We start from the raw sequence: 25,695 nt of genomic DNA, 5'->3' as shown, positions 1-25,695 counted from the left end.
GACTTACATCAGATCCCCTACCCATGCACCCCAGGCCGGTGGCCTCAGAATGGAGTTACATCATTAACTCCCCTGGTTCTCAGGCCAGTGGACGCAGTCTGAATTACCAGCAGCCTTCCTGGTTCTCTGGTTTGCAGACAGCATATTGTGGGACACTTTTTCCCTCCATCGTTGCCTAAGACAATTCCCATAATAAATCTCCTTTTACAAAGTTATGTATATAATCTACTATAATCTATTGGTTCTTTTTCCCTGGGGCCATATTACACCTCCCGTAAAGTCCCCTGTTACAATCCACACTTACTGCATCCAGTTCATATGCTTGGGACCTCTTGCCAAGAGGTTTACATCTTCACAGTTTCAGCAGCAGCTGTGGTTTTAATTTTAACCACTGTTACAATCATGCAAAGAGGTGTTCTACCTTGCTGCATTATTAACATAAGACAAATTTCTCATTTCATTTGCACATCCACAATGTCATCTGCAAACAGGAAATTCTTGTTACCAAGACCTCAGATCCTTCTCGATCTATTTTCTATGGTGAAAGAATATTTTTTCCTGTATGTGTCAGACTTATAATTTTATAAAATGAAATAAAAATTAATACATCAAAAATAAATAACATGCAGCTCAAAGTCCCACCTTTTGATTATAAGATTCAAATTGCCATGAAAGTTTCAACTTGACTGTGCTTGAGGTTAGAAAGAAAACATCATTTGAAGACCAGCATCTGCCAGCAGGCTATATTTTAGGTAGTAGACTGCTTCTGGTTTCGGAATTTTCCTCAGAGGGAATGTCTTACCCAGGTACAAATAGTCTTGGTCAGATGTTGAAAAAAAGTAGGCAACCATCCCTTTAATAATTGACAATATTCAAAATTCAACTTGAGAATGTACATTGCTAATCAAATTGAGGTTTATAGTTATTAAATATCGGTTTTTAAGGGGTCAGTGAAAATACTATTTTTAAGACATGTGTGGTATTTAATGTATCTTTTAGAGAAGACCAAAGGTTTTTTGAAAGAGCAACTTTAGATAAATCCAAAACGTCAGCAATGCCTTGTTAGAAGTTGGAGAACATTATTTGAGGACAAAAATGTAACAAATAGCATTTATCTAGCAGTTGGTTGCCTTAAGCGTAAAACGTCAGTCTTATGTGATGCTGTTTTCTGGTGGTCCTGCCAGAGGACCGGAGTAGCCCTAGTGAAAGAACAAGCTGGCCTCATCTATGGGTTTATTTATTCATTTGAATATTGAGAAAGGTGTGCCTACCCGATGTTTTTGGCTATTTTGATATTTTTAATGGCAAAAACAGATAATATGATTACATACTTTTTGAAGCCACTATTTGCTGCATTTTAGGCACGGCTGACTTTATTTTAATTAGTGTCATCAGAATATGAAAATAGGTTTGGCTCTATGCTTTCTAAAGCAGGAGATGTATATTCCATTGAGAAGAAACCATTCTATTTACAGTATTTCAAAATAAGTTAAGAATAAAGTCAGTTGTGGCTAGCAATGACCCTATTTGAGAATAAAAACCTATCTCTTAGAAAGGCATCTCCCCATGATATTTTGGTCCAGGTTTTTTTTTTTTTTTTTAATCCAGGTTTATAAAAGTCCCACATCAGTAACAAACTCACAGAGTTTACCTAATGATGAATTCTAAGAGGAAGATTCCTTACTTCTTTCTTAGCTGGAGTCTTGTCAAGCTGGTGGAGTGATCATCAGTATTGGATTATGTATACTTAAAGTTCATTTGAATTGCATGGAAGCTATTGGATCATAGCATGGGGATTAGTAATTTGCGATTTTGAAAATAAGTTAGTCTGCACCAGAATTCCCAACAGGGTGCTCTTGGTGAGCCGTGAGATAGCAATGCTTGTAAATGTTTAATACTGCTGAAAATTTTAAAACTGGTTTTTCAACTTATTAAAGATTTACAGTATTTGGAATGATGTTTGAACATGATTCTTTCACTACTCCAGTAATATTCTGGCGCTGCACCTTTGCCATCGAGTACTCTGCAGAAGCTGCACAGCACTGCTCTTCCCCTTTCCCTGGACTTTCCACAGATCCAATCCTTTTGCTTTGCCTATTAATTATCGGAATTCACTCTTCCTTGAAGTGAGTATCTGGTATGCATGTGGACGTATTTATTTTGTTAATTAACTTGCTCCTATATTTTTTCTAACTATATATTTTGTCAACTATTGAGAGTGCAATATTGAAATCTACTACTATTGTTGCTGAATTCTGTATTTCTCTCTTCATTTATGTCCATTTTGCTTTCATGTATTTTGGGGATCTATTGTTAGATGAATACATATTTGTAACTGCTTCCTGCAGAATAAAGTTTTCACCTTTATAAAATATACCTTTTTGTTTTTAGTAATACTTTTTATATTATTCTTTTGTCTTAAAATCTTTTTTATAATATTAGAAGAACTACTACAGCTCTCTTTTGTTTATCATTTGTACAGAGTATCTGTTTTTATCTTTTTTCTTCTGAGCTGTATGTTTCTTTGAGTCTGAAGTGTGTCTGTTGTATACAGCCTGTAGTTGGATTCTGTTTTTTAATCCAATATGACACCCTTTGACTTTAGATTGAAGTGTTTAATCCATTTATGTTTACAGTAATTATTGGTATAGTAATGGTTTGCTTTCTATATGTTTTATATTGTCTGTTTCTTCATTTCTCCATTATTGCCTTCTTCCTTTTTTTAAACAGGTATCTCCTTGTGTGCAATTTAAATTCATTTTAAAATAACACATTTTTGTGAGTTATGTTTTTAAGTGGTGCTCTAGATATTACAACATGAAACTCAACCTAAAATAATCTAGTTCAGTTTAATACTAATTCCATTCCAGTAGTGCATAGAAACTGCTGCAATATAGTCTCTATCCCTCGTGCTTTTTGTGCTCTTATTGTCATACAAATTACATCTTTATACATTATAAGCTTATCAATGGTGTTTTGTAATTTTTGTTTTATGTAGTTATCTTTTAGTATTTCTTTTAGGGAAAATCTCTTGATGACAAATTCTTTCAGTGACTTATGAGTGTATGTATGTATTTAGGTATGTATGTATTTATATCTGGTGCAGTCTCTATGTGTCCATTTTTTAAAAGATAGTTTTGATGCAATTACAATTCCTGGCTGAAAGCATGTTCTTTCAACACTTTGTGTATGTCAGACTGCTTATGTCTGCCTTCCATGGTCTCTGATGAGAACTCAACCACTTTTCTTATTAAAGATCCCTTGTATGTGATAAGTTATTTTTCTCTTGCTGCATTAAAATATTTTCTCTTTGATTTTTGATAGTTTGACTATTATGTTTTCAGTTGGGCATCTGAGTTTATTCAATTGGAGTTTTTTGAGCTTCTTGGAATTGTAAATTAATATTCTTCATAACATTTGAGAAATTTTGTCCATTATTTTTCAAATACTTTTTTCTCCCATGTCATTCTTATCTTTCCTCGGAAACTCCTATTACATGTATTTTGGTATGTTTGATAGTGTTCCACAATTATTTGAGCCTCTGCTCATCTTTTTTCACTTATTTCTGTGCCTCATACTAAATATTCTGTTTATATAATATATTTTTATGTTCTCTAATCTTTATTCTGCCTCTTTATTCAATGTTGTTATTTTTCATTTCAGTTATATTTTTAAATTCTGGAGCTTCTACTTGGTTCTTTATATTTATGCTCTGTATCTCTTTATTGAGAGTCTCTATTTTCACAACCTTAGAGAATTGTGGTGCTAATAATTCCAGAATATTGTTATGATTTATCAACACCCTGAAATAAGAGTTTTTTCTATGAAGCTGAGATATGAGTCATGTCAAATAGTTATATTATTTTGGGAATAAGGTTTCTTCAGCGAGATGCTAGAAGTATTGTTAAAATACTGACAAGATTCTGGATTTGGATTTGGGACTTTCCAAGGATTTCCAAAACAGGTCACCCCTCTCTTTTCTTGATTAACACAGCATAGTGCTGGAGGGAGAAATTGGAGTAGCCTACGTTAAAACACCACATGTTCCATAGTCTTACAAAGATTTAATCATTTTCCTTGAGAATGAAATGGTTTCTAGTTTGTTCTGTGCTTTTGGTTAATTTCCAGAGTTCAGAAATAGTTGATTTCATTAGTTTTTGTAAAATATTTTCATGCCTTTGTGAGGCAGAGCAAAAGCATCCTCACAGCTGGGCGTGGTGGCTCGTGCCTGTAATCCCAGCACTTTGGGAGGCTGAGGTGGGCAGATCACGAGGTCAAGAGAGGGAGACCATCCTGGCCAACATGGTGAAACCCCATCTCTACTAAAAACACAAAAATTAGCTGGGCATGGTGGCACACGCCTGTAGTCACAGCTACTCAAGAGGCTAAGTCAGGAGAATTGTTTGAACCTGGGAGGTGGAGGTTGCAGTGAGCCGAGATCATGACAGAGCGAGATGCCATCTCAACAAAAAGAAAAAAAAAGCATCCTCACTGTATAATTTCAAAAGTCTGGTTCCTCTCATTTTTATCATTTTAAGCTACAAAAAGTTCTGCACGTATTTGTTACGTATATTATTGCTGTTTGTTATTAGTGATTTTTAAAAAGAACAATGTTAATTTCAGTCATTTTAAAGTTGCTACTTCTTTCCTGTCTTTGTTATTAATATTATTGCTTTGTTTTTCAAAATGGTTAGAGTAGAACTCCCATTCACAATTGCTACAAAGAGGATAAAATACCTAGGAATACAACTTACAAGGGATGTGAAGGACCTCTTCAAGGAGAACTACAAACCACTGCTCAAGGATTTAAGAGAGGACACAAACAAATGGAAAAACATTACATGCTCATGGATAGGAAGAATCAATATTGCGAAAATGGCCATACTGCCCAAAGTAATTTATAGATTCAATGCTATCCTCATCAAGTTACCATTGACTTTCTTCATGGAATTAGAGAAAACTGCTTTAAATTTCATATGGAACCAAAAAAGAGCCCACATAGCCAAGAGGATCCTAAGCAAAAAGAACAAAGCTGCAGGCATCACTCTACTTGACTTTGAACTATACTACAAGGCTACAGTAACCAAAACAGCATGATACTGGTACCAAAACAGATATATAGACCAATGGAACAGAACAGGGTCCTCAGAAATAACACCACACATCTACAACCATCTGATCGTTGACAAACCTGACACAAACAAGCAATGGGAAAGGATTCCCTATTTAATAAATGGGTTGGGAAAACTGGCTAGCTATATGCAGAAAACCGAAACTGGACCCCTTCTTTACACCTTATACAAAAATTAACTCAAGACAGATTAAAGGCTTAAACATAAGACCTAAAACCATAAAAACCCTAGAAGAAAACCTAGGCAATAGCATTCAGGACATAGGCATGGGCAAAGACTTCATGACTAAAACACCAAAAGCAATAGCAACAAAAGCCAAAATAGACAAATAGAATCTAATTAAACTAAAGAGCTTCTGCACAGCAAAAGAAGCTATCATCAGAGTGAACAGGCAATCTACAGAATGGGAGAACATTTTTCCAATCTATCCATCTGACAAAGAGCTAATATCCAGAATCTATAAAGAACTTAAACAAATTTACAAGAAAAAAAACATCAAAAACTGGGCAAAGGATATGAACAGACACTTCTCAAAAGAAGACATTTATGCAGTCAACAAACATATGAAAAAAAGCTCATTATCACTGGTCATTAGAGAAATGCAAATCAAAACCATAATGAGATACCATCTCAAGCCAGTCAGAATGGTGATCATTAAAAAGTGATCATAAAAAAGGAAACAACAGATGCTGGAGAGGATGTGGAGAAGTAAGAATGCTTTTACTCTGTTGGTGGGAGTGTAAAATTAATTCAACCATTGTGGAAGACAGTGTGGTGATTCCTCAAGGATCTAGAATGAGAAATACCATTTGAGCCAGCAATCCCATTACTGGGTATATATCTAAAGGATTATAAAACATTCTACTATAAAGACACATGCACATGTTTACTGTGGCACTGTTCACAATAGCAAAGACTTGGAACCAACCCAAATGCCCATTGATGAAAGACTGGATAAAGAAAATGAGGCACATATACACCATGGAATACTATGCAGCCATAAAAAGGATGAGTTCATGTCCTTTACAAGGACATGGATGAAGCTGGAAATCATCATTCCCAGCAAAAAACACTAGAAGAGAAAACCAAACACTGCATATTCTCACTCATAAGTGGGAGTTGAACAATGAGAACCCACGGACACATAGAGTGGAACATCACACACTGGGGCCTGTAGCGGGGTGGGGAGCTAGGGGAGGAATAGCATTAGGAGAAATACCTAATGTAGATGACAGGTTGATGGGTCCAGCAAACCACCATGTCACGTGTATAGCTATGTAACGAAACTGCATGTTCTGCACATGTACCCTAGAACTTAAAGCATAATTAAAAAATGGTTTAACTTTTGATGGAACTTTATGTTTAATTGTACTTTTTTTCTAAAATAAAAATAAATTCAGGACTTCTTGGTTCTGGATGGCATACAAGGAGACTGAAATTCTTCCCTTCATTGTACCAATAAATAAAATACAGAACACACTGAAAACTCAACAACTCTTCTTAAATTCATTAGAGAAATGAGATTCCAGAGTAAACTGCTGCCCACCAAACTGGCAGATACAAAAAAATCAAAACTTACTACAGCAGAAACCCAGTGCCTGCACAGGGAAACGTGAACTGTAATTGAGGAATTGCTGGACACTCAATGTGGATGACTCTGAGAGTTAAAAACTCCAGGGGACACCACACTTTGGTGAGTTTTGCCTTCTGAAGTTCTAACAAAGTCTCACAGTTAACTTTGTGCTTTGGGCGGGGGAGGGGAAAATGAACTATTTTAAAACATGCCAGAGCATTTTGCTCTTCTTAAGAAGGCCTGCTGTTGAAAGAAATTATTTTACCAGAACCTAAGCTATTCGGGTTGTATCAGAGCCTAACTGACCTGGGGGATGTAAATATCCACCTCTGGCTGCTCTAGCCTTCCACATCGGAGAAGCAAAACACACAACTCCAGCTGTCTTCAGCCATCCTCTTCACCTGAGTATGTGTGTGTGTGTGTGTGCGTGTGTGGGCAGGGATGGGAGGAGGGGTGGTGGACTGGCAGCAGTTGTGAAGTTCACAGCTCACAGGTACAGACTTATTAAAAGACTGAGACCTATCATAGGACTACAGTACGCTTTCCCTTTTCCCGTACCTTACCACTACTTCACTAAAGCCTTTTTTAGAGGACTTACTTTAACTTAGTACAAGAGTAACAATTACAAGGCATACTAAAAAGCAACAAACAAACAAAGCAAAACAAAACAAAAACACAGTTTGAAGAGATACAGCAAACATCAGAACCAGCCTCAGATATGGCTGTGATGTTGAAAGTTTCAAACCGTGAATTTAAAACAGCTGTGATTAATATGCAAAGACCTTTAAAGAGAAAAGCAGACAACATGCAAGATCAAAAGGATAACGTAAATAGTGATATGGATATTTTAAGAAAGAAGCAAGAAGAAATGCTAGAGACAAAAAGCACTGTAACAGAAATAAAAAATGCCTTTGATGAGATAATTAGTAGACGGAATAGCTGAGGACAGAATCTCAAAGCTGAAGGATCTGTCAATAGAAATTCACAAAACTAAAAAGCAAAGAGGAAAAATAGACAAAGAAGAAAAAAGAGCAGAATATCCAAGTACTGTGGAACAAGACAATCGCAAAAGGTATAATATACACATAATGGAAATACCAGAAGCAGAAGAAAAAGAGGAAGGACCGGAAGCATTCCATTACATTATAGCAAAGAACATCCTGAGGCTTTAGAGTCATGGAAGCTTTAATCTATCTCCGCCATTAACTACCAGATAAAAGTATTTATCTGTTTTTACCCTCACATTCATCATCTGTAAAATGGAGATCATTAAACCTACTTCATAGGACTGTCAGCCAGACTGCATTAAATTTGATAACACAGTAGTGTACATAGCACGTAAGTGCTTGATAAATGGTCAATAATTTTTAGCATCACCTCAGCTATGTGTCATCATTTTATTAAAGAATCCAATGTGACCCTGTTCCTTCCAGAGCTGACAGAGAGGTGTCTGGAATAGTTGGAATGTTTTGGCAGTCTTAAGAAGATTTTGCATAATAATATATCATTCTTGAGTGAGAACCAATGAAAGTTCTATTGTCATTAGATTAATTGCCAAACATGTCACCATCCCACACATGCTTCCGCTGTCACTTCATTGCCCTCTTCTAGACCTCACCATATTTACTTCTTTTCGGCACTAAACTTATTTTCCTTCCTGTCTGACTTAGCTTTCAAGTTGTGACCCTTCAGGCCATTTTAATTTTAAGTGTCAACCTCATGGTTCCCAGATATTCATTTTTTTAATGGAGTGTTTCTTGGTCCAGGCCTGAGTTTCCCATACTGGTTTACTTCCCTCACAGATAGTCCCTAATATCACATGGTTACCTTCATCTGTTTTTAATTAGGCAGAGAGAAATTAATGCAGCAACTGTGCTGTCAAACAGAAAACTGAGGTTTTGGGCAAGTACCAGAAGGTACTACCTACTTCTCACTCTACTGAAGTACAATGTGACAAAATTATACTCTTCAAATTATTTTGCTTCAGGTGAGACATACGGGCCTTCGAGGGCAGCAGGGGACAATCATCAGCGAAGGCAGTGAAGGCAGTGTAGTGAGCACCAGGGTGTAAGAAGTGCACCCAGAAATCTTACCTTTCTCACCAGATTCCTGCTGATTCAGAGATTATGACCTTTACCCAGTGGGCAGCCAGGGTGCAGGTAAGGGGTGAAGCAGTATTTGACTTCTTCAAGAAGTGTTATGGAATCCAATATTTTTGAACATTTTGTTTCTTGCCCTACAATTGAGAGAAAGATAAACATATACAGATAGGTGAGGTTTTCCATGAAATTGGTATACCTAGATAGGCTGGCAATAGCATATTCTGAGCAATAGGTCACAAGTACTTTCAAATCATATTCAAAAAGAAATATTGCATAGAATTACACTTGATAGGGATTTTATTAAGGTCACATATGGAGCAACTGCCATCCAAATGATAAAGAATTCCCTGTAGTTAATCATAAGGGATGCAGAAAGACCTTGTCCTTCCACTGGGATATGGGAAGCAGGTTACAAAGAATAAAGTTGACAAAAGAAGAGTGAAAAACAGAGGTTTTCTTGGCCAAAGGCCATGTTTCCCCAAGGTTTTCACCAAACTCTGGATGTATTAGAAGTTAGTACTGGAATCCTAATATGTAGTACATGGTGGTGTAGTTGTTACGTGCCATAACAAGCTTGTACTGGGTTTGTGTTTAATATAATTATACTTTAACTACATTGTAATTGTATGTAGTTCTCATTCCATTATACAAGACCAGTTATCCCCAAATAATGTGTGTTTCCTATGTAAAATCCAAAATTACTGAAATACTATAGGAATTTAGATAGATAAATAATTGGGCCGGTCATTTAGTTCCTATTCAGAAACTGCACAAAGATCTTGTTTCTCCAAGAAGGGTGACCAAACGCAAAAATGTTTTCTAAAATCGTGGGTTTATATGGTGTGGTAACACCGTCTGTTAACCTAAAAAGTTGTTTTGCACATAGTGAGTGTACAGGTAATATTTGTTAAATTAACAATCTAAGTGCAGGTGTGCTATGTTGGTGTAGGGGTTCAATCAACTTTATTTTACAACTGAAAGTTACAAAGATAATAAATTTTGGTTTAATAATTGTATCTACCATTTACCATTTATACTACATCGATTTCAATACTCACATCTTAAGGATATTTAGTTTGGTTTCTCTTTGGAATCTGCACTCCAAATTATATAGTCCTATAATCATACATGCCTTAAAATACTGAGTACAAGATTATTTTTATAGAAAATCATAAGGTTCTATTTTCTTCCCAATGTAATATTTCCTAGTTACTTGTATCTTTATCCAGGTACAATAGATAAAGTTACAAAAGGTACATCAATAACCTATAATGAAGACATAGGATATTCAAATCAGTGGTTCTCAAATATGTTCTTTCCCAAGACACCAAATTAGCACAGTTTCATCAGTAGCAGTGACTTGCTATGATAATAACTCTTATTTGCTGGGATTCATTTCAAAATATGAAAGGCCCATGTTGTTTAAAAAAATCCTTTAAAGTCAAATCCTTAATTATGGAAAATACAGATTAAAATGTCATTTTATTTTCTTATTTTTCTTATCATTTACAATTTTTGATACAACTTTCTTTACACCTATGTTAGGGAACAAATACTGCTTTACTTTCCAGTTTTTTATTGCATCATGTTCATCATTTTGTAACAAAAATAAATATACTTTAAAAGTTTATTGAGGTACTGTTTCTCAATTTAAAATGTATGTTTGATCCAGCAGTCATAAAATGATATTGACAGATTTTCATCATATTCCCAGTTTTTCTGAAGATAATGTGACAAACCACTTCAAAAGTTACTAAATGTCTCTGGGAAAAATAACTATGATTTAGTTTTAAAAATCTCAAAACCAACAAACTGACAATGAGAAAGTTATAATTTATTGTATTTTTCCCAGTAAAGGGAAGATTGATTTTACCCTACTAGTAAGCGAAAGCAGGATTGCAAGGAATTTAAGTATTATCTACCAGATGTTGATTCCACTAAGCCAGCTTTCTAGCTCGTGTTAGGGGCTTTTGATCACAGTTTGCTTGAGGTAAACAAATGGCAAGCTAACTCGGTGGCTCTAATCCCAGCAAATGAGCACTGCTGGTTCAAGGAAGCTCAAGGAGAGGGAGGTGTGAGAGGTTAGGGAAGATGGCCAGGTCGGCCTGTCTTGCATTTCTGCATACTATCAATCAAGTCAATTGCAGTACAGGAACGCATGTCTCCTCCATGTTGGAAGATGAGGACAAGTCCCCTAAAATTTACTTTTAGCCACAAAGGGATATTTTAATGATCTTCAAAAGTTTACAGATTTAGCATTAGGGTTTGTTATTTAGTAATCTAAAAGCTCTCCTAGAGGTGAAGGTGTGTTGTGTCCAGATAACAGCAGCATCCTAGGCTGCTACTTGCTACAAGCAAGACCCCAGGCTTCTCCTGACCTTATCTGCTACTGCACACTCAATTCTTACTGGATTTGACATCATGTAGCTACATCAAATACAGTAAGCTTAAACAAAAGAGTCCAATTTAAGCAAAAATGGAAATGATCGAAACTTACTTCATCAGATAATTTTTTAAAGAACTTTAAATATAATCACATGCATTTATTACTCATTTTACATAAATCTTCACTCCAACTCTTGGATGTCAGCCTAGTGGGGTGGATAGGCACAATACATCTACATCACTTGGGTTCAGGTCCCAGCTCTGCTCATTATTAGGTATACAGACCTAGACAAATTCAGATTCTTTGTTTCCTACATTTATCTTCTGTAACACAGAGATAATAATAGTCCCTCCTTTATGCAGTTGTCATGTGGATTAATTAGCTAATATTTGTGAAGTGCTTGAAATGACTCCTGGCACAGAATCAGTTTTGCTCTTGTTAACCTAACTATCAGTAGAGTGTTGGGAGGGTAGGGAGATGGGAAATCTGGCACACTTGTATCTGTTCAGCTGGTTGAAACGGGTGCCATGTGGAAGCCTGAAATTGGAGCACAGGAATGATAAGGCTATTGATGGCTCACTATCTACTTGCTGGAGATGCCCACACTGGAAGTCATTATTGACAGTCTTTTCAAGGCAAGAGCCTGTTTCACACACAAAACTCATTTCTTTGGGTTGCCCTTAGCAACAGTTAGTTCTCCCTTTGTTAGATCTCAAGTAGATGGTTCAAAAGAACCATTGAAAAATAAACCTAAATAGAAGGTAATCAGGTTTCATCATATCATTAAAAAAATAAAATAAAAGGCACTTATGGACCACTGCTATTACAACCAGAGCAAAGGGGAAATAAATAGAAAGTATTTGAAAAGAATTGCATATGATTTTTGCATATGAAAATGGTATTGTTGACCTCTGCAATGGATTCCACAATTATGAGTTGCTTTTAATAATAGTGGAAATAGATTCCAAGCTATTTGGTATCTTGTTTAGCTCCTAAATTGCTGCCTCACTATGTTGCTCCCAGAGACGATTACTATTCAGAATATTGGTGGTCACACGCAGGTTGAAATCCATTTGCCACACCTGCTCTGAGCACAACACAAATTGATACCTATGTGTGTATTTCGCTATACTTTTCTATTAGACATTTTTATTAACATGGTGTCTCTAAAAGACAGACTAAGGGGTAAACATTCTTTATACAGAAAGGGAAATTGAGGCAGATTAACTTACACAGAAGACATCTGGAACCAGAATTTATATCTGTTGATAACCAACCCAACACTTTTTCTGCAAGATATAAACACATATACTAAAGGCAAACATTTCTCCCCTTTCTCTCTTCTTGACACCTTATACCATGCTTCCTAAACCATCTCAGATCCAAAACTATTTCTTTAGTATAGTGCTCCTTGTACCTTCCTGTCCATTTAGATGACACAATTAATTGATAATGGTCTCTCCTTGATTCCCAATAACTGCTAGACTAGGATTTTTCAACACCAGAATCCGAATGTATTTCTCAACTAATACCTAGTAAGCTATATAATATCCTATCTTACCACTTCTCTTTCTTGCTATTTTCTCCCAGATTTATTCCAGCCTCAAGATTCTAATTAAATATGAAGTGTAATCTTTGACAAATTTATTGCAGAGATTTTATTTTGTATTGAATTGATGTTTTTGTTGCACAATAGATTATGCACATAGAATATATGTAATGCTCATATGTGTATGCCTATAATATTTTGTTGCTTATTTGTGTATATAGCTGTCATTTCTTGGCTTAGATATAGAAATTTGACACAGATGAGAAATTTAACAAATATTTCTTGAAGGAAAAGATGTTTAAACATCTGTATGTCTGATATGTTCAAAATATGATATCCAGGTATTGGATTGCTCTTTGTAGCAGAATTTGGAATTCCATTTGAGATCTTATGATCTACAAAATAATCATTCTTGTGATCATTCCTATTCTACTAAGACACTGTCAGGTATTCATGGAAAAATAAGAAAATAAAAGCATTGTAGTAAAATTTCCATGAAGCTAGATTGCTTTATTTAAAAAATTATGTTCTCAGAAATTATGTCCTTTCAAGCTTGTTTGTTTAGAATAGCTGTTCACTTATAAAAAGAAGGTCATAGTAAATGGTAATATTTGTGTATGTGGTATAGTGGTGGTGGACTCAGTCTGGGCATGTGTGTATGCATGTATTGAAGTGTTCTTACTTGAAAATAAAAAGTTGACAGTGCTATATAAGTCCTAAATATTTTATTGAAGCTTTACTGATTTTGAATCCCTAACTCCGGAAACCACTGTGCTGCAAAAAAATATGATCTCAGCTACCCCGAGGGGCTAGACTGTTTGCATTTAGCCAGTGCTTCTTGTTCACACCCATTCTCTAATGCATTTGGATTCTTTCTAATCAGGAGAAAATCTGCTTTGCTCTAAGTTTGCACCATACACAGTCTGAAAAAATGGAGAATTTTTTTTCAATTAAACAGCAAGTGGATTGCTGAAGAGCATCTGAAAATCAATCACAGTACAAGGTGCACAGAGTGAGCCTGTTATTTTCTGAGATTGCAATTCAGGGGTTGAGAATTCTATTTTGTGTCAGCCAGAAAGTTTGGGTGAACTAAGTATCATTTAAGTTTATAGGTAAAAATGAAATTGGCACTGTGAAAAGGATTTCAGCACATAAAGATGTAGCAATTCTTTCTACCTTTAACTTCTATAATTATTTTGACAAAGCGAATCCCCTCGTTTTAAAGACAGTAGTTTTTAGAGGAGTTTAATAGCTTTAAAAATGAATTTATGAGAAGTTTTTATAAGTCACTGAGGTAAACAATGGCTATGTTTGACAGGAGGAAATATAGTTGCAGGTGGCACAAGCACTGGATTCCATAACACATTGCTAAAATCGATAGCTTAGCCCAAACACTGAAAAATACTGAAGAATCAAAGAATGTATGTCAGTTATAAGCATGGGACACCATATTACTTTGAGGATCATCTGGTTATAAAGAGTAAAATAGAGTTTTTAAATTTTTTTCCGAAAAGTTAAATCACTTTGATTAGATTTAACTCTGGACTCACAGGCCACATTGTGGATTTGAAACTGGTCCTTACTTGTGGTCTCTGTGACTCTGCGCAAGTTTTAATTAACATTTCACTCCTGATTTTTCCTTATCTGTGAAATGGGGAGAGCAATAAAACGCATAGGATTGTTATAAAGATAAAGCAAGTTCCTATCTGGAACGTGCAACAAGAGTGGGTGCTTAGTCAATGCACAGTGAGTACTAAAATCACTCAAAAGGCTTGCTCTGGCCCTTCCGTCATCTCTCCACAGCTGCTTTAATCACTATGGGAAAGAAAAAAAAAACTGCTCAAGGTTTCACCAGAACCACCCAGTGGAATAAAAAACATTTTATTAAAGTCTACTCTATTTCCCTAAATTAAACACCATTGATTGGTTAAACAAAATGCTAGACATGTTTTACTTAAGGCTCACATGATAATGGCCTTCATTATAGGAAGGCAGAAGAAAATCAACAATGAATCTGTATGAGTGGGGTCTATGCAAGCACATTTTCCAACCATTCTCCTCTTAATATATTCTCCCGCTTCTAATCTTCTGTGGATGAACTTTGTCTTTTATTCCATGAGAAAAGACGTGTATTTCCAGGGGATTGTCTTCTAAGTGGTAGTAAGTTTGGGGCCAGAGCTAGAATATCCAAAAGCATGGATGGATATGAAACTGCTCTGTGACCATGGGCCCCTTCTGTCTTCCATCCTCTCACCTGCCTCTCCTCAATGTGTTGAACAAATGTTTGAAGACTATCAGTTTAAAGGGGGCGTGCCTGGCACACTCATATGCTTTGTTCTGTTGGTAGTCGGGGATAGAGTCTATTAAAATGAAGGAACTCAGAGCTGAAGGCAGTAGTTCAGGGGCCTGGTGTATCTGGTGGCACTAAGTGCCAGATGGCCAAGATAGTACACAGTCAAAAGCTTTAGTGCCTGTTGATGAAACATGAGAATTAGAAGAAAAGAGAAGGACAAAATAAGGAGTAGAAAACAAGCTGGAGAGTAGAAACAAGAGTTTCACATAAAACTACATACTTGAAGAAAGGAACAACGTATGTGTTGTTTTCCAAGCCACTCAAGGTGGCTTCAAGTCTATCAGAAGAGAAAGTCCCACCTGGCTTTCCAAGGGAGACTGGGAGCTACCGTGGAATAAGATGGCCTCAAAGCTCAGCAAGATAAATACTGTCAAAGTTTTAGCATGTAAGTTGCTAACTTTTCAATGTATAAGTTAACTTACCTTGGAACTCAGAAGAAGAAATGGCACTCTGATATACATCATGGTGATTCCTCCCTGCCCCCATCCCAGTCCGTATATTTTCAGGTAAGGGTTTGATGTTAGGAATGTTTTCCCTTCATTTTAGAAAATGTCCTTAGCTGCTATAGGAAGGATCTTTCAAATATCAGTAACATCTACTCACCCTATCCCTTATTTTCTTGTGTTTGACTATATACACTATCTGAGATTATATAAAAAACAATCTATGTGAACTTTACTTTTACCTTACACTTAATACAATGATTGACTAATAATAGCTATAAATACCTGCATTCATACAAATGCACATTGATGCATTATGTCAAAGCAAGTGTCATTTGGAATTTTAATTCTTGGAGGACACACACTTTGAGGAGCTCTTCTATATGCTGCAATGTTCTAGAAGCAATTCATTAGCAGCACACAGAATTTGACAATGACAGTCACTGACAGATTAACTACTTTTCTATCTTTCTAGCTATTACTATTCTAAGTTAAATGAGGATCATTAGGTTTGTGCATAGGATAGTTTATGTATCTACATTTGCAGTCAGCCCAAACTCCCAAACCTGAGGTATGCCTATCTCCAATGTCGGATAGGTGGCTGACTTCCAGAGGGTTCCCACTGCCGTATGTTAATGTGGTGCACTTCCTGGAACAACCATTATTGTAAAGTATGAAATAATTAAGTGTTAAAATAGATTTAATATAGAAGATAATGTCATTTTCTGTTTTCTAAAAGAAAATCTGGATTTTGGCTGGCCAGTCCTATGTGAACTCTGAAGCTATGCAGTCTCTTGCTTCTATCCTCAATGTAATTTGTAGGAGCACTTTGAATGTCATGCTCTCTATCATGTTATTTATCTTGTATATTTTTAACTTAATTTATTTTTGATGAATTTATACAGCCAGTAAGTCACTTCTTTCATATTATTCCCCAATCTAATACCCAAATGCACGCGCGTGCACACACACACACATACAGCACCACCACTATCACCATAAATAATTAAGGGACTCCCAGAAGACTAAATATGTAAATGTTATCAACTGGTTATTTTCTAAAATAGATGTTCAGCTGTGAAATCCTATCACTGAAACTCCTCTTTGTGACTTTTAGTTCTCTCTCACATAATATGGTGCTATCTAGAGATTTGTCTTCAGCTCATTTCTCTTCTCACACTATACATTAGTCCCCTCTTATCCTAGCAAGTTATGTTTTAAGACCCCTAGTGGATGCCTGAAATTGCAGATAGCACTGAACTGAATTGCTGCAACTGGAAGACATTTCTATTCATGTCTTCCACCTACAAATGCAATGTCATCTCCATCTTAACTAAGCCCTGTCACACACTATGGCTGTAACTTTTGCAGCTTGAAGTGTGACAGCAAAACCAGCATAAATTTCTTTTGCCTTCTTCCACAATTTCACAGTGGAAGATTTGTGGTTACCATAGATCTACAGCATGTATCCACTAAACAAAAGGAGGATTCACATCCCTGGCAAGAGGAAGCAGGGTGGCACCAGATTTTATCACATTACTCAGAAGAGTGTGCAACTTAAACATGAGTTGTTTATTTCTAGAGTTTTCTATTGAGTATTTTCAGACTGAAGTTGAACACTGGTAACAAACCAGAGAAAATGAAACCATGGTTAAGAGGGGACAATGGTAATTCCTCTTGTGTCTTTGTGTTAAACAATATGTCTATATGCAAAAACGTTTATTATATAGTGTCACTAAAAATAAATTATTGGAGGAAAATTAAAGAAAACAAAGGAATGGGTAATGAGCAGGGGCTGGGAAACCATCTGATAAAGAAATGAGTCCATAATGTAAAGAGAAACCAGGACCTATTGTCCAAGATAATGGAAGAATGACCTTGAAGCCCTGATCATCAGGGCTGCCTCTCTCATCCCACTCTAGAGTGCAAGGACCTGGGGGAGCAGAACAATTTCAAAGAGGGTTTTCACTGACAGACACCAGCACACATCCCAGGCTGAGCCCTCTGTACTCCCCCTGTACTCCATCACCACTCTCCTTGTTCACCTCAGGTGCAGCTTTGGTGAGCCCCAGAGCAGCATTTGCAGAACCCATCAAAGCTGTGAGGGCGTGATTGCCTCCACTTAGATTTCAAAAGATGTCCCAAAGAACTGTGAGGCCCAAGCAGAGAAATGCCATAAGGGAGGGACTACCAAAGAGAGCTCTCACTAGGGCAGTGCCCAGTGGAGCCATGGTGATGGAGCCACTCCCACTGACCATGAACAAGAAGAGCTACTAGTGTGTGATTCCAGCCACAGGAGGCCAGGGGCATGCAGCCCAGGCACAAAGCCACTGCAGAGATGGGGCCAACTCAGAGAACTGCCTTCAAGGTTGTCTCCAGGCACAGAGTTACCCACCATACTGGGCTGCTCAAAACTATGGGGACAGGGCCATCACCCTAGAGTGTCTGGAAGGCAGGATGCCTGCCCCAATGAGACTGGAGGGCAGAGCATCAAACCAAAGAAGATTATTCTCAAAAACATTGTTAATATTGTTTGCCCTCTTGGGTTTCTGACTTGCTCAGGACTTGTTGGTCCTTGCTACTTTCCTGTTGCTCCCCTTTGGAATGGGAATATTTAGTCTATCTCTGCCCACAATTGTATTTTGGAAGTACATAACAAGAAACCCCAGGTTATCAGCTGGAGAGCGCTTGCCTTTGAATGAATTTTACATTAAGTCACCCATATCTGATTTAGATGCTGTTTAGATGGGACTTTGGACTTTTGAGTTGATGGTGGTACAAGTGAAAACTTTTGTGGCTATTGGCATGGAATATATGTATTTTGCATGCAAGAAGGGCATGAATTGGGGGTACCATGGGTGGAATGCTATGTCTGAATGTTTGTGTATCCCCAAATTCATATGTTGAAAACCTAATCCACAAGGTGATGATATTAGGAAGTGGAGCCTTTGGAGATATGGCCTTGAGGATTAGTGCCTTTATAACATAGGCCTGAGGGAGCCTGTTTGCCCTTTCCACCATGTGAGGACACAGTGACATAGCACCCTCTATGAACCAGAAAACTGGACCCCACTAGACACCAACTCTGCCAGCCCCTTGATCTTGGATGTTCCAGGTGCCAGAACTGTGAGATATAAATTTCTGTTGTTTATAGGCCACCAATCTTTTTTTTTTTTTTTTTTTGAGTTGGAGTCCCGCTCTGTCACCCAGGCTGGAGTGCAGTGGTGCAATCTCGGCTCACTGCAACCTCTGCTTCCCAGGTTCATGCCATTATACTGCCTCAGCCTCCCGAGTAGCTGGGACTACAGGCACCCACCACCAGGCCCAGCTATTTTTTTGTATTTTTTAGTAGAGATGGCATTTCACAGTGTTATCCAGGATGGTCTCGATCTCCTGACCTTGTGAATCACCCACTTCAGCCTCCCAGAGTGCTGGGATTACAGGCATGAGCCAACGTGCCTGGCCGGGTCAGTTTTCGTGTTTATACAAAAGAACAGCCTATGGGCTCTTGGGTGGATTTCGGTCACCCTTCTCTATTTATCAATTCCTTAATCATAAGGAATCAAGTCATCAATCTTTCTGGCTGTTTTATGCTGAGGAGGGGTCTCATAGGCAGCTACATACCATGAGTGATCATGTGGTCACCCAGGAGTCAAAGATTAATCTAATATAGAGTTTTCTTCTGACACATAATATTCATCCCTCTAGTCCTCCACTTCCATCAAAGACAAATCACAGCAGGATCAATCTACTTGCAAAATAAACTTCAGTCCCATATAATTGGCCTGATTACCCACAAAAAGTGCAAGAAGAATCATTGTCCATATAGACTTTTCCATATTGGCTTTTCTGGAACCTCTCACATGGCTGTTTCAGTCAAAGCGCTGGGAAAATAACCAGTTTCTTCAGTGTATCCCATTACAAAAACATGTTGTTATTAACTGTATGCAAACACATACAATGCCATGAATTAAGAATATTCACAAATAGTTTACAAATTCTGGAGAAATTAGGCAGGGAGAGAAAGAGAAATATGACTAAAATTCTGTTTACAAAAGTATGCTCTACTCAATACACTTAAAGTATATTTCAAGTATATAAACAGCTCAAAAGAAAACGTCTCTTCAGACTCTAAAAAACAAAATGAATCAGCAATATTTCAAATTTTAAAAAGCCATACAAATTATCTTAGTCCTCTATTGGTTCAGTCCATGTAATCAACTCCTGCTCTGCTTCATACTGAGTTAGCAATCTTTATGAATACATCATCCTTTCAATTAGTGCCCTGGAAGTTTTCTCTGTAATCCAGTGGCACCATCTCCAAAGTTATTAGAAACTTGCATGCAAGTCTTTTTCATGGACCGTGGCAGATTATGTTGCTCTTTTTTTCAGAAGGATCAAAGCAAAACACTAATTGTGAATGACAAAAGTCTTATGACAGCCTTAGTTAAAGACACAGTAAACAAGGAAATTTGGTTTTGCTGTAGCACACAGCAATTTAATGTAACAGTAATTACAACATTTGTTTAAGACATATCAGAATTTCAGGAATGTCATAGAATCCTGAAACACATATTAACAAATGTATAAAATAAAACCAAAAGGAAGCTAAATGCCACCTCAGATTTGACAATGTTTACTGCATAATGGTAACAAACATAACAAATCCCATAAGCCTAACATGTCTCTCTCAGACTTCAGGGAACATAATATTCAAAAAAGTGATTTTAAGGTCAAAAAGACTAAATTTAGAACTTAGTTTTGCTATTGGAAGTTCTGTCAAATATCAACATTTTAAGACACTTGATACCACAAAATAGGATCACAGGTCACTACAAAATAGTCATTCATTTAGCCCAAACGATAAAACAAAAATGTTTACCTTTTGATAGAGAGAAGACTTAGTTTCCCAAACAGTAAGATCTAATACGGACAGCAGGAGGCCAACTATATCTGTCTCTCCCCAATCCTCTTTCTCCCTGCAGTTTACTCAGTAGGTAAACAAATCTTTTATCTCTCAATATTACACAAATATTTTGTTCAAAAAAGGAAACCAAAGCTTATTTTTATATGATGTATTATTAATGTGAAGATAATCTTAATAAAACCTTGCAAACAAATCTACCTAATTTTAATCAGGCAGAAATCCATAAGATTTCCATAAGCTTTTTATAACCTTTTTCAATTTTCTATTAAACAGCAGATCAATGTTCCAAGAAAACCCTGTTATACTGACATATGGTCCAGATGCTGGCCTTGCATCAGAGTGCTTTTGATATTCATGTTTAATTTATAGAAAAACTCTGAACTACTCTTATCACTCAAAAATTGGTCTTTACAGTCTCACGTGCCCACCTTTTCTGCAATGGTTCCTGGGCCTAGAGGGATTGAATACATATGCACAAATGAAAATACAATAGCTTTTACCTTGGAACTCTAGCCATGAGATAGCAATACAAACTAGCTGGGTTTACATGTTTACACTTTGTTTGCCCTGATAGGTAATCCAATGAAGGCTGTGAACTAAAATTTTGGGTAAAGCAGTTTTCATGGCAGTTTGATTTTTAAAGGCCAAACCTCCCCAGACTCAAAAGAACACTGGGGGCCGGGCGCGGTGGCACACACGTTTAATCCCAGCACTTTGGGAGGCCGAATCAGGCAGATCACGAGGTCAGGAGATCGAGACCATCCTGGATAACATGGTGAAACCCCTGCACGGTGGCGGGCTGCTGTAGTCCCAGCTATTTGGGAGGCTGAGGCAGGAGAATGGCATGAACCCGGGAGGCGGAGCTTGCAGTGAGCCGAGATTGCGCCACTGCACTCCAGCCTGGGCTACAGAGTGAGACTCCGTCTCAAAAAAAAAAAACAAAACACTGGGGCCAAATAGCACCAAAGAAGAATATCACATACTCACATACTAACCAGGCCTGACCCTGCTTAGAACAGCAGCACAAAAGCCTGGATACATGCAACTCCATCCCACTTTCCCATTCAATAGCAAACTCCAGATTCTGAACAATACTGAGGACAAATAGTATTCCAAAACTAACAAGTTTACTGAATTATAATTCCTCATGACTATATCAAACACACACAATCACCAAAACAAAATCCAACTGCTGCAGCGACAAGCCTCAAGAGTGTCCAAACTGAAACAGTCAGGGCGCCTCTCTTCAATGGTTGGGCTTGATCAAATGCAAACAAAAATTTCTTAGGAATTTCCCAAATTGAAAGGAACTGATCCCATCGTCTGGTACCCACAAAGGATATTCACTTGCCCAGACACAACACACAATTACAAGCAAGCCCCCAAGAGTGTCCATACAGAGACAGTTAAGGTGCTTCCCACTCTCAATCAGTTGGGCTTGTTCAACCTGCAAATGGAAATTCATTTAAAAATTTCCCAAATTGAGAGGAGCAGATTCTGCCGTCTGAGCCCACAAAGGACACTCACCTATCCATATGCAGACGTCATATTTCAAAAGTAGTTTTTCCAAGGCAGTCAGGAACATAGTTGGGGTTGGCTGTGGTGGGGCCAGAGAGAGACGGAAACTTACCTCCAGCCAAAACTGGGTGGGCAGCTGCTTAGGAGATCTTCTGAGATGCCCAGCCTGTAGCAGCTAAACCACAAGCAACACGTTCCTGGTCAAGGAACCGAAATCTGTTACCAAAACACCAGGGGTTCTGTATAAGTTTTGTTGCTCCCCGCACAGAAAGCCAATCACTGAGAAGACAAGTATTGCCAAGGAATAAGGCTTTAATCAGGTGCTGAAGCAGAGATCTCGAGAGCTTAGCCTGAAATCCATCTCCCTGACTAACACTAAGGGTTTATATAGCAAGGAAGAAATGTAACAATGTGTAAGAAAACAGGAACTAGGAAGAGATAAGGAATCAATCATGTTGAATGAGGAGGGCAGCATCTCATTGTCTGGATGTGGTGATCAGGTGCGTCAGTTCTTCGATACTTTTTTTTGAGAGGCCTGAAGCTCCTTTCTTGAGGAAGGAACTCAGATAAAACAAATGTAAGCTTCAAGCTTTAAGATCAGAAATGTCAATTTTTATGTTTATCTGAAAGAACAGCCAGTGGGTCTCTTGGGTCGGTTTCACAAACATATTTGCATTTGCATACCACCCGTTCTTTCTTTTTCTTCCAGTACATCAGTTGTCTTCCTCAAATGTAAAGAAAATCCTTTTACTGTGTTTTGAATGTTTTTCTCCCAAGAAGGCAAGATTTTCTGCCAGCAAAAAGATTACAACTTGCTGGAGGCTCAGATGATAGTTAGTGCTTTTCTACCAATGAAGTATTTTTTTTTTTAGGTACGTATATTTTTCAGACAATGTTATCACACACTTAATAGACTGTAGTCTATTAAGTATAGTGTAAACATAATTTTATAAGTACTTGGTAATTTTGAAAAATGTGACTCACTGTATAGTCATATTTGCTTTACTGCTGTGTTCAGAAACCAAATCCCAATTCTCTGATATATTTCTGTAGCAATTATGAGATATCTTCACTACAAAAGAAATTATGAAGTAATCTCCTGGAAGATATTTTGAATCTGTACAAATATTTTGTTATCCAATAGCATTAACTCAGTGGTTGTATAATATACTGATGATCCTTAATAGAATCTGTGGTATCTTCGTGGTTACAAAATGGTGATTTTCTACTTTTATTATTTTTTCTAAGCTGACATTCTTTAACAAGACTTTATTTTTTTCTCTCTTTTCTCTTTTTGAGAAAGATTTAACTTGTCTTGATTTTTTCTTCAATACATTACATAATATATAATATCTGTTATTATTATCAGAAATGTTGCTGCTCATTTGTTCCATATTTAGCTATAAAATTCTTGCAAGATAGATCTAATGTTCTTTTAAATGTCTGCAATTGCTCTTTTGTAGAATGACCATATGGTCCAAACAGGACACTTTGAGATTAAGCAGTCACTGTGAATAATTATGTGGGAATATAATTACTGAAAGAGTGGTCTCAAAATCTCTAACTATATTAGTGGCTTGTATGTTTCTTCTGTCATTTTTATCTCTTTTTGCCTCATATTTTTACACACTATTTTTAGGCACATGCACACTAAGAATCATTATGTTCTATACTATCTTGGGGATTTGACACTTTTTTTTGTTATGTAATGTCCCTCTGTATCCTTGACAATTTTCTTTATCCTAAAGTCAACTTTGTCTATAATTAATATAGCTAACTCCAGTTCTCATTTGATCAGTGTTAGCATGGCTTATCTTTCCTCATCTCTTAAACTATAACCTATGTGAGTCTTTATATTTAAAGTGGGTTTACTTGTAGAAAACATATTATTAGGTCTTGTTATTTTTATTCACATTGATAATCTTTGCCTATTAAGTCGTGTGTATAGACTGTCCAATTTAGATTATTGAATATTAAAATTAATATCTACCATGTTTATAACTTTTCTATTTTTTATACTTTTTTTATTTTTTTGTCATTTTTCTCCTTCCCAGGTTTTATTTGAGCCTTTTATATATTTTTTCTGTTATCAATTATACATCTTTTAAAAATTTACTGACTTATCCAGAACATCAAATACATGTTTTCACATCATCTGAGTATACCTTCAGATAATACTGTGCTGCTTTCATGTAGTTCAGGGTCCTTGTAACAGTATTCCTACTGCTTCCTTTTTCTACCTTTTATGACATTGTTTTGTTCATTATACTCACTCATGTGATATAATCACCCGATGTATTGTTACTATTATTAATTTAATCTCAATAACCCTTTATATCAATTAAGAATACAAATGAGGATTTACTTTTTTAATTTAATTCTTCAATGCCTTACTTTTAAAAAAATACATAAATCCAGGTTTTTTACCTATATTATTTTTATTCTCCCTGACAAACTTCTTTAACATTTCTTACAGGAAAGATTTTTTTTTTGTAATGAGTTTCTTACATTTTTCTTTGAGAAGGTTTTTTTCACATTCATTTGCATTTAAAGGATAATTTTATTTCATATAGCATTTAAGGTTGCTGTGTGTGTGGGGGGGTGTGGGGGGCTGTGTGTGTGTTTGCAATAATTCACTCCACTGTCTTCTTATGCACTTTGTTTCTGAAGAGAAGTTCACTCTACTTCTTAATTTTATTCCTCTATAGGCAACTAATATGGTTTGGTTCTGTGTCCCCACCCAAATCTCACATTGAATTGTAATAATCCACATGTGTCAAGCGTGGGACCAGGTAGAGATAACTGAATCATCAGTGGTTTTCCCCCATACTGTTCTTGTGATAGCAAGTGAGTTTTCATAAGATCTAATGGTTTTATAAGAAGTTTCCCCCTTCACTCAGCTCTTATTCTCTCTCCTGCCACCCTGGGAAGAGGTACTTTCCACCATGATTGTAAGTTTCCCTAGGCCTCCCTAGCTATATGGAACTCTAAGTCAATTAAACCTCTTTTCTTTATAAATTACTCAGTCTCAGGCAGTTTTTTATAGCAGTGTAAGGATGGACTAATACAGCAACATATTCCCTCAATTTCAATGTATATAATTTTTGCCTTTGATTTTCTGCAGTTTAAATGTGATATATTTATGTGCAAGTTTTTTTTAACTGAATCAGTGTTCTTCAGGTATTCTTGATCTGTAGATGGTGATTGTTATTAATTTTACAAACCTTTCACCAATTATAATTTCAAATATTTTTGTTTTACTATTTTTTTGTTCCCTTCTCCTATTCCAAGTATTCTCATGTTGTACCTTTAAAAATCATCACACAGTTCTTGAATTTTTTGTTCTTTAAAAAAATTATTTTGTTCTTTTTTTCTCTTTGCATTTCAGCCTGGGAAGTTTGTGTTGATCTGTATTTAAGCTCACTGATTCTTCCCTTGATTATGTCTAATCTATTTATGAGTCTATCAAAGGTAGTCTTAATTTTTGTTCCAGTGTCTTGAGTTCTAGCATTTCCCCTTTGATTCTCTCTTATAATTTTCATATAATTGCTTTCATTACTTATCTTTTTTGTGTTGTCTACTTTTTTCCTTTAGATACCTTAACATATTTATAGTTATTTTAATTTTTATTCAATATTTCCCACATTTATCTCATATCTGAGTTTGGTTCTGATGCTTGCTTTATCTATTCCATCTTCTTTGTCTTACCTTT

Source organism: Pongo abelii, chromosome 6 (genome assembly GCF_028885655.2).
Source record: "Pongo abelii isolate AG06213 chromosome 6, NHGRI_mPonAbe1-v2.0_pri, whole genome shotgun sequence".
In the NCBI taxonomy this organism is placed as follows: Eukaryota; Metazoa; Chordata; class Mammalia; order Primates; family Hominidae; genus Pongo; species Pongo abelii.
This window is presented reverse-complemented; position numbering follows the sequence as displayed.